The sequence below is a fragment of the Pseudopodoces humilis genome, chromosome 1 (assembly GCF_049639895.1).
Source record: "Pseudopodoces humilis isolate 2021_Gansu_Grassland_sample_001 chromosome 1, ASM4963989v1, whole genome shotgun sequence".
In the NCBI taxonomy this organism is placed as follows: domain Eukaryota; kingdom Metazoa; phylum Chordata; class Aves; order Passeriformes; family Paridae; genus Pseudopodoces; species Pseudopodoces humilis.
In genome coordinates this window covers 49,787,582-49,804,010 of record NC_142200.1, presented here as the reverse complement: position 1 = coordinate 49,804,010, position 16,429 = coordinate 49,787,582, and positions in this window count along the sequence as shown.

Sequence of the window (16,429 nt, the reverse complement as noted above, 5' to 3'; positions counted from 1 at the left end):
CAGTTCTTGGAAAGCAGAAGAGAGACTCTCATGGCCTCCTTGCCTAAATATAATCTGATATAGTAAGAGATGTTTCTCGGCCTGTCTCACAGAAATAGATCATCTAACTCTCCATCACATGCCTACATGGTTGGCCTTCAGGCAGAACACCTTCCTTCCTGCCTGCCTGCCTGCCTGCCTGCCTTCCTGCCTTCCTTCCTTCCTTCCCTCCTGCCTTCCCTCCTGCCTTCCTCCCTCTCCCTGCCTCTCCCCTCAAGTCCTTCCAGATTTATTTCAGTGGCTGGAGAAGATTAATTCCAGCTGCCTGTGGTGCACAAGACCCAAATTTCTGAAGCACCTTGTGCCCGGGGGTTATGTGTCACTGTGGAATAAGGGAAGTGCCCCCACCACTTGTGAAGCTGTTGCTCAAGATTAGCAAGATCATCCATATGTATCGAGAGTCCAAAAATAAGCTCTATGGGCTGCTGGCAAAACTCCCAGCCCCTCCTCCAAAGACTGTTTTAGTATTCTACATTTAATGGGTCATTGCAGTTGCCTAGTTTTCAGGAATATGAAAATCCAACTTGTGTTCTGAAAATAGAGGGCAGAGATAATTCTGAGGGTCCCATGAGAAGAGAGGCATTTCCATGGGGTCCTACTTGTGGTACCTGCAGTTCAGAGACAGATGGGACTTAAGCAAGACCATTTGTTCAGCATTATCTAGTAATAGTCTTTAAGATTCTGCCTGCTCAATCTGCCAACATGCTGATTTTAACAGAATGTTTAAAATCAGCAATTCTGTCCAGGCATTGTTAATGTCAGTGCGCCTCTGTTCTGGCTCCATGAGATTTTGCATGCCACAGTAAAGACCAGGTGACTCAATGTTAGCTATTGCAAAGTTCATTGCTGCTGTACCAATACCCTCATTTTTATTTTAATCGTTTAGGTGTATTTGAAAATGCTGGAAAAACCCAGGGGGGAGTTGAAAACTTATTTTAGAAATACAATGAAACACAAAGTGATCCAGGTCTCTGTGCCTGGCTTAGTGTATAAAATAAACGCATACTTCTCCAGTTGAAAGCACAAGCTCTTTTTATCTTGGTCCTCATGAAATTTGGTAAATCCGTACTGTAAATCAATGGGACCCAGTGTGAAGGGATTTAGGTATTTCCATCCAGAGTCTATTACAATAATGATTGCAAAAAAGAACTTAGGAAATAATTCAGTCAAAGCTGTTGTGGAGCCTTAATCCCAGATCCATGACTCTTACACAAATTTTACTGATATAAGAAGAAACTCTGCATTTACCTTGATATGCCTGATAAATGATAAAACAGAATCTAATTAGAACTACCTAAAACACATACCAGTGTGTCAGTTTGGGATTTTTCAGAGACATTATCAAATGAAAGGGCAGACATCCCTCTAGACATTTGAAGACTCAATGTTGACGATTAATAGCTTGACTTTTAAATTTCCAAGCTCTGACTTAAGGAAACATATTGTATGCCCAGCTCAAAGGGCTGCAGTGAACAAATAAAATTTCTCAAGCAATCAGTAAAGCAATGCATCTAGGTATTATTAATATGACAGCGATACTTGAAATTCTATGAAATAATACAGGTCACTGTATGGTCAAACAAAAGCTGGTGAGATCTGAGCCCAGTTGCAGGTAAGGGATGCTGAGGACATCACACAGAGCACAGCCTGGAGGCAGAAGATATAGCTTGGTATGTGAAAAAAGCACATGAAAAGCAACTTGCATAAAAAAAAATACCTTAAAAGTAATAAAACAGAGCAAATCAAAGGGAAAAGTATGATCTTCAAGCCCAAGTACAGGCAAAAGGAAAAAGGAAAAGAAAAGCCCACCCATAATTGCCATCTCTGTTATTTTACAACCTCTAATGAGCAACTTCCCAATAGAGAGAATCAAACACGAATCTCCTCTGTACCTGAACATCAGAAGAGATTAATTGTGGTGTACGACCACAGGGTTTCAGCACTTATTGGACTGTGAGAAGACAGGGTATTGTAGTTAATGATTCCACCTGAGGTGGAACGACAGCACATTTGGCAGCTGTGGAGGTAAGTGGAAGGGGAGCACTGATGCTCTGATGTGAGGCCAGGTCAGCTAACAACAAGGCAAACTTCTTCAAAAAGGTGGAAAATGATGTGTGGCTTGAAAGGAATGCAAATGTCATTTAAAAATGAAATTAAAATAGGAGGTTGGATTGCACTAAGCATGGCAAGAAGTTGGAGTATTTTATTTTTAATCATACTTTCCTGGACCTTCCCTGGAGGGAAGATGACAAGAAATATTTGCAGAGGATTTGAAACAAAAGTGTCAGCCTGTGCACTGGTCATTAAAATTTTCTACACACAGAACTCAATAAACTGATGAAAGTAATTCTACATATGGTTGCCTGTGAAATTGGAGACTAGATGTGGTGACCCATATTGTCTCTTCCCATATTGTGGTCTTAAATCTGATCTCTTCTTCTGCTGACTTCAACTCCCCTACTTGTGCAAAATTCAGAGCCTTGGTTCACAGGCCACTGCATTCATATTATCTTTGGTGCTGATCTCCACATTTTCTGCCTCACAGCATTTCACTTTTAGTTTATCGGATTTGAACAAATGTAGGCAATTAGAGGAAAATGCAATTATAACAGAGTTGCAGACAGCTGTTTTCCAAGTGACAAGAAATCTTATCTGTAGCCAGGGCTGAGTGCAGCTATGACCTGGGCTGGTGGCCTCATAACAATGTGCTGGCAGATGCTGGCAGAAGGTTACAGTCTATTTCCTTCCCTCTTCCATGGAAATGCATTCTAGTTTTCCAAGGCTGATGATCTTTGCTAAGCCATTTCATGAGTCCAGGCTGAATATACAATGTTTTACAAATGTCTTAATTGAGTCGGTTTGGCAATCCAAAAATTATTGTTGTGAGATGTATTTAACTAGCAATCTGGAAACCACTGGTGTTCTATGGGTTTAGACAAGTACCATTTCAGGAATATAGATTTTGGCAGCTTCACTTTAAAAGCCACTAGTGGAATTCAGCAGCAAGGAAAGTGATTCTAATATGATGTTTTTATCGCCCCCTCAAATGATGATATCATGATACAGAAGTAATAAATGGTGATATATGGTGGCAAAGGGATGGTGCTAGTCCCCCACTGATAAGGCAGAGTGAACATTTGTCTGAAGCCACCTGTTCTTGAACTTCTCTAACTGCACTTTTTCACTCTCTCACTCCAGAGCAAACTATGTGCAATACAAGTGGGAAAGAGCTAAGTGCATTTCCTTGGGTGGAAAGCGATATGGAAATACCAAACACTGTCTGCTACCTGACATAAATACTGATCTAAAAATACACCACCTTCCCTCCAAACCCTCATTTTACATCATAAATGAAGCATAAGCAGACCCCAGAAAGATTGAAGCAGAATGTCTGCTGAATTTATGATTAATAAGCATGTCAAGTTTTATAACAGCATCCTTATGTGGACACAGCTAATGGCCTTAACATTGCTTCCAGAATCAAAATTGAATGGTTGAGCAGATTTAGCCTCAGGAAGGCCCACGGTGATAAGGGAACCATCAGAGAAAATAGGTGTACACATTTTTCAACCTGTCAAGTGAAAAGAATCACAGATGATGATAAGTCAAGGATATGCCCTCTCCTATATGAGTTGTATGAATGTTTGTGCTGAACAAGCCTGCTTCCTAAACAAGAAGGAGAAGGTGAATGTAAGCAGCAGCAAGCTGCATGATTACCCCTTAAATTACATTCACACAAGAGCAATAATTGCTCTGAATCAGCATTTAAACAGAGAGAGTTGGGGTTTGCTGCTCAAAGCTGTTGTAAATTGCTAACCCTGAGAGAAGCTCAGGAAGAAAGAAGCATGCAGGTAGGCGCGGCACAAAAAAGATGGCACAGATTTGGATAGAGCAGTATACAGACTTGAGAATTAAGTAGGTCTTTTGTGGGGAGGATTTCACCTGTTGGCTCTTATCAAAGCCACTAGAATACATCTCAGGCCCCAGGAACTGAGCCAGCTGTGGGTGCTGAGGATTCGGAACCTGTAAGCTGGAGGGCAAACTAAGGAATCACCAATTTGATGCACATTTGCCTTCCTCTGAGGCATTTGGTGCTGAAGACAGGTCTGAGAGGAGTGTGCACCATCAAGGCCTCATACAAAAAGACTCAAATGCCAGAAGAACTTCCTTCTAATTAGCAAAACAATGTGTACAATTGTAAACATGGGTAAAGGAAAGCACTGCACATGGTGTATTGTGTTGATATTGATAATTGCTGCTGGATCAATCTCCTGGGAAACACATTAATTAACTAGTTAGAGATGTTATTAATGCCAATTCAAACTGTGCCCTGTAAATCTCATGAAAAATTCCTGGCTATTACCATAATGCTTACATGTTTGGTTTTTTTAGTTTTCAAATAAGTGTTTTGAAAGAAAAAATATGCTGTAAAGGTAGAAGTCATAAATTATGGCGATTTCCCCATTAGCAGCAATATACAGCCACGACATCCTTGCAGAAATGGTATCCAGATAATTTATTGAACTATCCAGGCAATTGCTGGAAAGCATTTTAGGAGACTGTCATCTTGAGTTGACATGCACAGCATATAACATCTGCTGCAAAAATGTTAGCTGATTTTGTAAGAGATTCTGTTTCTATGTAGCAAGCACAGCTCTGCACCACTGATTTGTGAGAACATCAGCTGTGATAGTCCAACAGTCTCTCTCCTATTTCATAGCCTGGTATACTTGGCATTCCTGGCATACTTGGTTTCCTGCTTTGCTCTTATTAGGACAGCCTACCCTACACCTTCCATGTTTTTACCAGAGAATGGTCCAGCAGTGACCAACAGTGCTACAGAAACAGTTTTTTCCCAACCAGCTTCTGGAACTTGCGTTGTATTCCCTGGTGTAAAAAGGTCTACATTTCTTAAAACACTATACGTACAGCTTGGAGGAAGTATTAAGTTTTTCTATTGCAACTTTTTTTAAAATAAAAGAAAAATAATTAGGCAACGTACTTCAGCACTAACCCCTAGCCTCCTCCTCCTTATGTGCTCTATAGTGAATCCTTGTCAAGACACCAGTGAGCACAGTTTCCACTACAGAGCTCACCTCAGGTGTAAGCTTTGGCATCACCACATTTGAAATAGCAGGGCTCCAGTTCCTGCCCTGTTCCTGTTCCTGTTCCTGTTCTTGACCTGAGAGCAAGGGTGTTCCCTGATGAAAACTTTCTTCCTGAAACATTTAGGCAATTTGGGGTCTTCTAACACAAGTGCTGACAGATGAGCTTTACTTCAGACATTAAAAACACATGTGATATAAATCCCTCTATTCTTGGGAGATCCACACTGACAAGGGGTAACCCCATCTACAAGACAGGCTGGAAGGAGGATCTGGGAAAGTACAAGCCTGACAGTCTGACCTCAGTGCCAGGGAAAAATACAGAGCAATACATTTGAGTGGCATCATGTGGCATACACAGGCCAACCGTGGATCAAGCCCAGCCAGCATGAGTTTATGAAAGGCAGGACCTGCTTAACTAAACCTTTATCTCTTTATAGGTGGCCACTATTTTCATATGCTATAGAGATGTATTTCCAATATAATTTTATATTTATATATATCCAATATATTGGATAAATTCTTAAATTCTTAATTCTTAAATTCTTAAATTTAAGAATTAAATTTCTTAAAATTTAATTAAATTCTTAAATTTAAGAATTAAAATTCTTAAAACTATGTTAATATTATGTGTTCTATGTACATTTTATATATGTAAAATTAAATTTTATATGCAATCCATTGTATTTAGATAATTGTGGATGTGTAAAGCTATTTTGTATTTTGGGGCATTAACCAGACAAAATATTTTCTAAACAACAGGTCAAACTCAGAATCAATGTCAGTCAATGCTGTTTATTTTGGAAGTAACACCTATTAGTTTTTATCTGGAATATCACCCTCTGGCTTTGCATCTTAAACATTCATACTTACCTGAAAGTCAAAAATGGGGGGAGGCTTACTTATAGACTCTTGCAATCACATCCCTGCATCCCTTCCTTTTTCTGAAGCTAGAAAGAATTCTGTCTACTGATTAATGGAATACTATGCCTGAACAGATAATTTCATTTAATATAAAATTTTATTGGCATTTTAGCAGCAAGTAACTGTACAAAATCCATTAGATTTGTTCAGTTGTTGTGGCAGGTAAGACACATGACATAGGACACATCTGTGCAAGTCTCTGCGTCTTCATTGAACAGAGATTTGCAAGCACTACTGAAGTTATTAAATGTACATCATATAATTTATTAATGGAAAGCCCATTAGTTCCTGACAGAAGCTAGGAAAACAAATAGCTGTATAAATATTTAAGTTATTAATTCAAAGGCTTTTAAGGAATATGCAGGGGACATTGGAGTATAGGAGTCAGGCTTTGTGTAAGGCTTGTGATTGCAAGATTCCTTTGTGAGATTTCTTCTCTCTAAACCACTGAGCATCCTAGTAGAGTGTAGAGGAGCATAGAAATACTTCATCAATTATATAAGAATAGGTGCTTAAATATACCAAAATATATGTTCAATTCAGGATTGATTGTCTCAACTGATGATGTGATTAAATGATGATGATATTATGCCAATATTGTTTGTTTTCACTAAATACTTGAACTGTGCTTGTATTCAGATTACAAAAAAATGAGACTTGAAGCCTCTTTTAATTTTGTCTTGTTCAGAGAGATTTTGAAACTGAGATCTTTGATATTGCTAGGTGGATTACAGCATGGCCCACCACTGGTTCTGGCTGTGTTACTTGATCTTCTAGGTGGACTGGGACTGCCTAGGAAGCACAGCCTCACAGCTTTTCTGGAAAAGCTAAAAAGCCATGGCACATACATACTTTGGTGTTTGCAAAACAGGAGTTGCCACAGAAATAAGATGTTCATCTCTCTGTGGATGAAAAGTGTTCAGCTCTGGCCAGAGAGAGGCACACTTGCTCCATAGGCAGCATCTGGCCTGCCTTTAAATCACACCCTGATTACAGATGCCTCTTTCTCCTCTGCCTCTGGGGGTGAAGATGGCAAAGCCTGGCCAGAGAGAGAGAGAAAGCAGCACAGACACGCTCTGCCTGGTGGCACAGACATGGTCGGGAAGCTGGAAGCTGGGGCAGAGCCATCGGGTACTTGTGACCTGGACCTTTTATTTTGGAGGTATTAGTCTTGTTTTAGCCATGTAACTCGCAGCTTATGTGCCCTGTATGCAGATCACACTGCCTTTGGTATCAAACTGGGTGCATTCCTGCATCTCCAGCATTTCTGCAAGAGGAGTTCCGTGGTGTATCACTGCCACTGTCCTGTACCTCAATCTCTTCATTGAGTCACTGGCCATTTTATAACTCTGTGCTGTGAAATCTCATCTGTAAAGTAGAAATTTGGTACATTGGCTCTTCAGAGAACAGGGGGAATCATGATAGCAGAAATATTAGTGCTCCAAACCCATTTCCTCACAGTGCCTCAGTCCTGATTCAGAAAGATCGCTTTTAGAGATAGAAGGATAATTCAATCATCATTTAGTTTCTCTTCCTCTGAGACTCCCAGCCAGGAATGATTTATTGAAAATTGTCATGATGGCTGCTATGTTTCAGATATTCTTGGAAAGGCTCTGTCACAATGTGTAGCAAATTCACATGGGCACAAAAATTAACTTGATTTTAAAGACAAGTGTTTAAAAATACATGTTAGAGGGAAAAAAAATAATAATTTAAACTGAACAGCTATTAGCTTCCCTAGATAATATTTTTCTTAGAAACAATTGCCTATTAATTATTTACTGCTAGCAAACGATTTGATCTCCATTGAATTCTTTGGGTTTTGTTAGCTTTGCTGCAGTTGCTGCTGCAATGTCTGGCATGTGGTATTTCTGAATTCCAGGCTCAGTTATTCAATTTTATTTTATTTTTTTTTTGTGGTAAAGTTCAAACTGACTTTAATGAGAGATTTGCTTCAGGATGGGATGTGGAATTTATTATTTTGTCAGTATTACACCATATTACACAAAATATATAAAAGTTAAACCCATTACCTTGGCAAAGCAATTAAACCCATGAACTTTGAAGGTGTCCTACTTTTCAAATGCAAATAAGCTAGTTCAGTATGGTACCAGGAGGAGCCCAATATCAGAAAATTCTAAGGAATAAAAGCCTCCATGAAAGTTTCAAAGGGATGAGGGTAGTTTGGAATTTAGATGAAGCAAAAGATAGATATTATGTAGTTAAATGTAGTAAAATGCTACAGCCAGGAAGCAGCCATTGTACTCACAATAATTTTCAACATTGCACATCAACTCCAGCACCCACACCCCTACCCAACCCACACTTTTGCAACCTTCTCTGGACTCTGCTTCTTTCAGAAATATTATCAGGGGAACAGTGTGTGAAATAAGCCAAATAATGTCAATCCTTGGGCTCTATATGCATGATGAGGACAATCACACAGCTAATAAATTACATCAGGCTGTTGAAAAATTAATGCATAAAACTCACGCTTTATAAAATAAGCCAATTTTAAACCGTTTAGGAATAGAAAAGCTCCCCTACAGACAGCCTGTCTCATAATTTTTTTCCATCTGAGTGGCTGTTTTGCGTGCCTGAAGCATCCAGAGCTGTCCAGCCTCTTGCCAGGTACCACCAGCACCAGGACTCACCTGCAGTGACAGCAGCAGGGTCTGTGAGACCCTGAACCTGGGGGTGTTGATTTGCCTCGGAAAGGTGTTGAAAATTTAAAAAAAAAAAAAAAAAAATTGCCATTCAATAATAAGCTGGTGGGATCTGCAAACTGGTTGCATTGATTTCAATTAGCACATTGAAGTGGGTGTTATCCGGAAAGGAGTTCGAGGTTTTGACTTGCAGTTTTACAGTGCCATCCTGTGGCTGCCTTAAATGCTGCAGAATAAAATCAGAAACTTGGAGCTTACTGAAGCTTTGTCTATGTAGCAAGATCTTCGCAGGTCTTAAAAGTGAAACTACATTAAATTAATTAATAGTAGTTTATATTTCTTCGTTTAAAGAATTATGTTTTATTACAATCTTTTACCCTTTAATATGCTTTAAATACTTCTCCACTTTTAAAATTATATGTATCTTTGTATTAGTGTACTAAAAATTTGATTAAGAACCCAATTTAATATCCTGTAAGAACATAATGCACTGAGCACAGCCTCATCACAAATAAATTGTCAGGGTCTGAAAATTGAACCAGTGCAAAATCTTCAATACTTTAAATAATATTTCCCCATAAACTTGATTATTTTTGCCCATAATTTATTTGTTAATTAGTAAGGCATCTGATTTTCCCATAAAGAAAAAGATAGATGTGTTTACTTCTGGACCCCCCCCACTACAAGAAAAACATCGAGGCTCTGGAGCAAGTCCAGAGAATGAAGGGCAACTGAGCTTGTAAAGAGCCATGGAGCACAAGTTCTGTGAGGAGCAGTTGAGGGAGCTGGAGTGCTTTAGTCTGGAAGAGAAGGGGACTCAGGGGGAACCTTATCACTCTCTGATAAATACTCAGAGTGTAGAAAGGAGGCTGTAGTGAGGCAGAGGTCAGTCTCATTTCCCAGGTAACAAGTGACAGGACAAGAGGAAATAGGCTCAAGTTTTGCCAAGGGAGGTGAAGTTATCAGGAGCGGTTTTTTTTCTATGGGATGGGTTGTAAAGCATCAGAACATAAACATATGGATATGTAACTTGAGACGTAGTTCAGTTGTGAACAATGGTGGTGCTAGGTTGATGATTTGACTTGATGATCCTAAAGGTCTTTTCCAGCTTTTACAGTTACAGGATTCTATGATTCTACGAAAAAAAAAAAAAAACATCAACCCAACCTCATTGGGAAGTTCATAGCCTACATGTTAGACACCTGGTTTGGGATTTAAAGTTTGAGGGTTTTTTTCCTGTAGGCTCTTGCATTTGTGGCTTCATTGTCATGGCAATTAATTCAATCTTACATGTTTGTGTCATCAGCTTACAGAGATCATAGAGTACTTTGGGAATGTTATAATGTAAAGTATTCCCCCAAAATCACAGTATAAATGCCACATGCTGACCTATATAACCTATATTTATTTTATAGTTGCCTTGTATTCAGTCACTCTTTGTCAGAACTACACCCAACCTGCTGTAGCTCTTGATATTTTATAAAAAATCCTACAGCAGTAATAGCTATTTTTTTCATGTTCCTTTATAGCAGTTACAAAAGACTCTAAAGGGATAAAAAAAGGGGGGGGGGAAAGAAAATGCTTTTTTGGTTTCATTGTGCTTGAGATACCGATCAGGGTTTTTTTTCTTGCTTTTACACATGAGGAAAGCTGAGAAAAAAAAAGAGAAAATGATGGCTTTGTGGGCAGCTCAAGATGAGATATACAAACATTATCTTCAGGCTGATGGAGCCTCATACCAGAGATTTGCACATTCCTGGGAGTACCTGTGGTGAGGTCACCTTGGACTGCAGAGCAGTGCAGGGGAAAGGGGAAAAAGAAGAAAGTTTTTGCAGATGGGGGTGGATTTTAATTACCTCTCACAGGACAGTACCTTTGCCTGCTCACTGCAGGGCACCAGAAATGTACAGGGAGGAATCCAAGAATAGTAAATCCAGCACTGCAGTGTCACTGAAAATCATCATTGACTAAAGTTTGATAATGTTTTCATTTGTTTAAACACAAGCATTTCTTGATTGAAGTCAAAGACAGCTAGTGAGCTCAGCTTCTAATCTCTCAGCTCATCAAACTGATTGGCTTTGTGTCTTGTTCTCCAAAACAAACTTCTAATTAGCACTGGAATTTACACAGAAACAGTTACCTTAGTAAATACAGCCTGACGATCCATCCATCATGTGCATAACATTTAGGAAGAAACTGAGACACCCTCTTTTCGCTATGCAATTCAGATTCTAAACATTTCCAGTACCTTAATTATCACTCTTTTTAAAGTGGAGCTGATACCTCACTAGATATTAAAAACTGTTAGTCTGCTTCTTCACTGATGAGCCTTTGTTTACACAGCACAAAAGAGACAGCAAACACTACTGCCAGCTTCAGCAGCATTAGCACAGGCTTTGCACTGTGGATAGCTCTGTAGGTAGAAAGGGAATCTGAAAATAAGTTCTACTCAGTGCAATTTCACTTGGCAGGAATTAACCTAAGATTGCCCTTTAAACTTTTTGGTTTTTTTTTTTGTCTTTTTGCTATATTTATTTAGTTATGAATAATAAGGCATCTGATTTCCCCTGTTTTCCAAGTCAGGTTATTCTTTCAATACAACTTAAAAATGGATCCCGTAACTACCTGTAGTTAGTTAAATGTAAGAGTATGTAATTCAAAACTCATACACTTCAAATAATGCAGAGTTCATTTTAAAGACAAAATGTAACTCTGTTTCCATTCAATATATTAACGGCAATGTTTGAATAGTAGAGGATGTCTCTGAACAGCCTTAAAAAGTTGAAGCACAGAGATTCCCATATCACAATTTCCTGCTTTTATCCACTTGAGAAAATTCAGTTGAAATATATGTAAGGGTGCCCATAAGGTATCAGCAAAGCACAGACACCTGCTTTTATAGACAGGAAAAGTTGGTTCTGGCTTAAAATAATGCTCTCTGAACCACACATTAGGACACTCCTACTGTTCCTCAAATTAGGAACCTAAGTTTTTGAATTATTATTTTTTTTAATGGCTTCTGGCTTTAGTCTAAGGCAGGGCTAATTTCTTGTAAATTGGAAGTGATAAATTATTCAGTTTGCTAATAATGGCTTTTCAGATAGGTGTAAGGCACTTTCTTGCAATAGCAGGAATGGCAGTTAAGGTTAAAAAATAGCTCACATTATGCTCACATTTCCTCCCACATTAATAAAGTTAAATTGCCTCTTGAATTTGATTCTATGGCAAATTTCTATAACAGAAACTTAAAGCTGACATCAAATTCATGTTTAACTGTATAAATAAATTACTTAATTTTAAAAACTGCAGAAGACAACTGTAGATGTTCATTGTTCCACAAGTTGTACTAAGGTCACATACTTAAACTCTTGGCTTTCATCTTATGCCTTCTTGAAGTCTTGTTTCTTGCATTACCTCTATATAATCTACCAAAGAAGGTAATGAATCATTGCTAATCTCACACCAAGATCTTTTGACACAGATTTTTTGCATGGGCAGGTGTATTCTCTGAGCAGGAAAACCTTGCTGGTAAAAGATCAACCACCAGAACAACACTGGTGTCCTACAGATCTTTTCCCAACTGCATACCTGACTACACTTGAAAAGAAATGCAAATTCACTGAAGGAAAGATTAGAGAGTATGATTAACTCCTATTTAATAATTTTTGCAAAATAATAAGGAAGCAAAAATTATCCACAAACTCCAACCTACTAGTCATCTCTTGCTACCTGCATCTCCTGCTTTGGTATCCCTGAAGAGCCCAGAGAACAAGCAGCGTCTCTAGAGTCAGGCATGTATGTCTAGGCACAATACAGGCATGTGATGTACCTCAATATAATAAAATAGTTCTGTATTTAACTTCAAAACAGGGAGTCTGAGAACTGCACTGCTTTCATTGGGTCTATCCAATGTTCTATCGAAGCAGGGTTCCCAGGATGAAGAGGTCTAGGAATTACAGTCTATATTCCTCTTCTTATTAGTATCTTACTATTAAAGCACTTTTATTACGCTATTAGCTGTTGTGCCTTTTTTATTTAAATTGGGGAAGGATGCTGCACAACCAGTCTGTAATGATGTTTCTGTGCTCTTCTAATTCCTGCCCACATCACCTTCTTGGCAGGGCTTTGGACCTCTTTGCTGCAGACCTCGGTACCTTTTGAGCAGCCTGACAAGAGGTGGCTGGACCCTCTGCCTTAGCTCCTGGGACAGATTATGGCTGGTAATGGGAGGGTGTGACTGAGTGTTCACAGCCCCTGGACAGCTGGACCAGGGTACAAGGGTACCAGCAACCCTAGGTGGTGTCAGGACATGGAGGTGCATGAACGTGGGGCCATGTACCAGGCTTGGGTGATAGCCCAAGCTTTAAAAAAACCTCTGTGTTATGGCAATTTTGGTTGAAGTATGAATTTACGCAGTTTCCTGTTCTGTTCTGCTCCCCCCTTTGCAGCATCCACACTGTCCTGGAGCTTCTGCTTTTCTCCAAAGCCAGCCCTGCTCTCTGGTGAGCACTTCAGTCCAGCCAACTCCTGAAGTCAATGAAGCTTGTACCATGAAGCAGGCAAGTCTTGCTCTTGTAGAGAGCTGGGGCCTTTTCTGGCTAGGTAGGAGGCACTCAATTTGCTTGTACCTCTTCTATTGGCCTGTGCCAGCTCTGTGCAGGCTCCTGGAGCAGCTGTTTACTACATTCCTCTGAAACAGTAGTTTTTCTTGAATCCTCATGGAAGCCTTTGTCATCTCAGAGCCAAGTAACATGGATTTCAAATTACAGATTGAAATTACTTTCAGGAATAGAAAGGGCAAAGACTTTTGCTGCTGAAGCAGAGTGTCAGGCTACCAGCTGAGGAATACTGGAAGGAACCTGAGAGATGTCTTGGCCTACATCTCTTTATTGGGTTGCACTTCCAGCCTGTCAAGTTGCTGAGGTAGTGTCTCTGTTGAGAGGAAGTTGTGGGCAGGGTGTGCTGTGAAGAGCTTTTTGCTTTGAATTTACTCGTCTCTTTAGTCTGTCACAGCTCAGATTTATTAACCTCTGGACATCCTTCTCTGAGGGAGGGAGAAAAATACTTGAAGAGTTCTGCAGAACAGCTGAAGAGTTATCTAAACCAGCTTTTAGTAGCGACTGAATGTTTATATTAGCAGCAGACAGGCAGTTTATTGTATTGTTTTTACCTCCGATTACAAGTGAAAATAATTTCCAAAATGCTTTTTCAGAACACTCGGGAGGTGCTTATAAGATAATGAGGCAGAGAGGCAGAATGGATTACAAGTATGTGCAAAAAGCCCAACAAAAATTAGAAATGCTTTGTTGTACAGTACAGCTGCAGATAAAAATCTTAGTTAGCCATTCAATGTAGCTCCATGTGTGTTTATCAGCTGGTTTTAACAGTATACCTCCTTCTGGAAATGATTCCGAATTCCCATACCCCAGTTCCAGCAGCTGCTGCATCAGTGGTGTTCACAGTGTAGAAATGTCCCTAAATGTGTTAGGAGTGGTAAGGTGGGATGGTGGGATATGCAAGTTATTAAATGCTATGGATGAGGAAAAGCACATCACCGCTGACAGCTACGAGTGCCCCCGCTGCCCTCTGGGGTCAGGAGGTGACCTCATGCTCCTGAGGGGCCTGAAGGGAACCTGCCATTAACACAATAGCTCTGCCTTTAGCACAGCAACACAGACAAAAGCTGAAAAAACATGGTTGGTGTTCTCTTGGAGTTTACTTAGGTGCAGGATAGCAGAATGGTTCTATTCAGACTCTGTATTTGGGGTTTCTCTGTTTTGAACTCTCACAAACCTCTGCTTTTGCTGACGGCCATGTTTATGCCCATAGTTTGTTATTTGTGGACGGTTGGATTAACATATCCACTTTATGCTACATCATCCTAACTATTAGGATTTTCTATTCCTTTGCAACTGAAACACTCAGTCCTTAAGACAAATGTAATTAATGAAAATAGATGAGATAAAAACCAAGATTTTAAGAAATTCCCTGTAACCACATCTCTGAGTATTTTTCTGGGTATTTACAGATTTTGTCTTACCTTTCAAATCTGTTTGCTTATTTTTTTTGTCGTACATTTCAATTAGCAGGACCAGTAAGTTCAGATATTACCATTCCTAAAGTTTGTGCAATCTCTGTCTTTCTTTCAAGTGAAGCTGGAACAGCAGCAGTTTATTTTTTTTTTTAATATAGATGTTTCCTGTACTATTTGAAAGTGTAGCTCTACTAGCTGTGTTATGCATATATTATATAGTAGCATTCAGAGTTTCAGTTTGTGCAGATGGTTTCTGGGGAATGTATAAACATGCACAAAAGTGCTCCAAAATGCTTTCATTCTTGTGCATATTTCTTCACTCATTCATGGTCTTACCTGTACCACGGCATTCCATTTTCTCATTGGGTCGGTTTGTCAAAGACTAAGAAATTTCTGATCTTCTCCTTGCAATACCTGATGCCCTTAGTTGGGGTAAACATAAAATTAGACTTGCTTAAGGAGCTGAGATTCTCATCTGTCTTCAAAATCATTGAAAGCTCATTAGAAACCTATGTTAGGAAAAAATTATATTAGTGGTGCCGTGCCTTGAAACGAGGATCATTCTGATTGCCTGGTACTTTGCAGTACCAGCAATGAACTGGGGGAAAGGAACAATAAAAAAACACAGTAATCCTCTTCTCCAAGAATGTACATACTGAAAAGAAATTTGAGAAGAATCTGTTTTCTTAGGAAATTATTATAATGGGTGCTGAACAACAGCGATGTCCTCCCACAAACTAATTCAATGAAAATTTTTTTAGTTGTATACAGATGTTTAGTTAAACTATAATAATCAAGTCAGATGATAAAGTCCAGAGAGGGATCTCAATTTACATTTCCTAGCTCTTGTGTAATATTCTGATGAGGATAAATACATGTAATCATAAACTGGCATTTATCATTGCCTGGTTGCAAGATAGTACTCTTCAGCTTCTTCTTCTGTTACTTGAAGAAATGGTTAAACTGATCATAAGGCTGCAAACAGGCAGATTTTATGTTGTGCAGATGCTCCCTCTTTGCCTTTCCTTTGTACTTGGCTCCCAACTGGTACTTATGATCCTGCAGAGAGGATTCCTTAACCTGACCTCTATGATTTTAGAACAAATGACACTTTGGCTCTCGAAATTTGTTGACTTTTCTCTCCACAGATGTTTTGCTTTGCTCCTCCTTGCCTGTCCTGAAATTTAAGAAGTTCCTGGTGTAAGCAAAGAATGGATCTTTTGGAAGGGACAGATGTGAAGTGTTATTTATTTGCAGGCTTGAAGGCCTTTGATAAGGTTTTATGGCAGAATTTTTTCATTTTATATCTCCTTGACCCATAGATATTTCTTTTTGTCTATGTTTTGAATATAAACATTGCTATACTTTCTCAAGTATAACTCATAACTCTGAGTTATATGATAAGAAATCGCTTTTATGTAAAATATGTAACTCACTATTATTTTCCTGAGTTTCCCAATTTCCCTGACTTCCTTAATCAATAAAAAAATCTCCAGCCAACCAAGCTGAAGTCCAAACTCTACAAAGAGCTGCCCACAAATTGAAGAGTTGCAGCCTAACTGTGCTCATGCAACTCACACAAGTTTTTGTATTTTGAAATACAGTTTTTGATGCAATACCATAGAGAGGAGCACAAAGTTTTCCTAAAAAATAAACAGAAT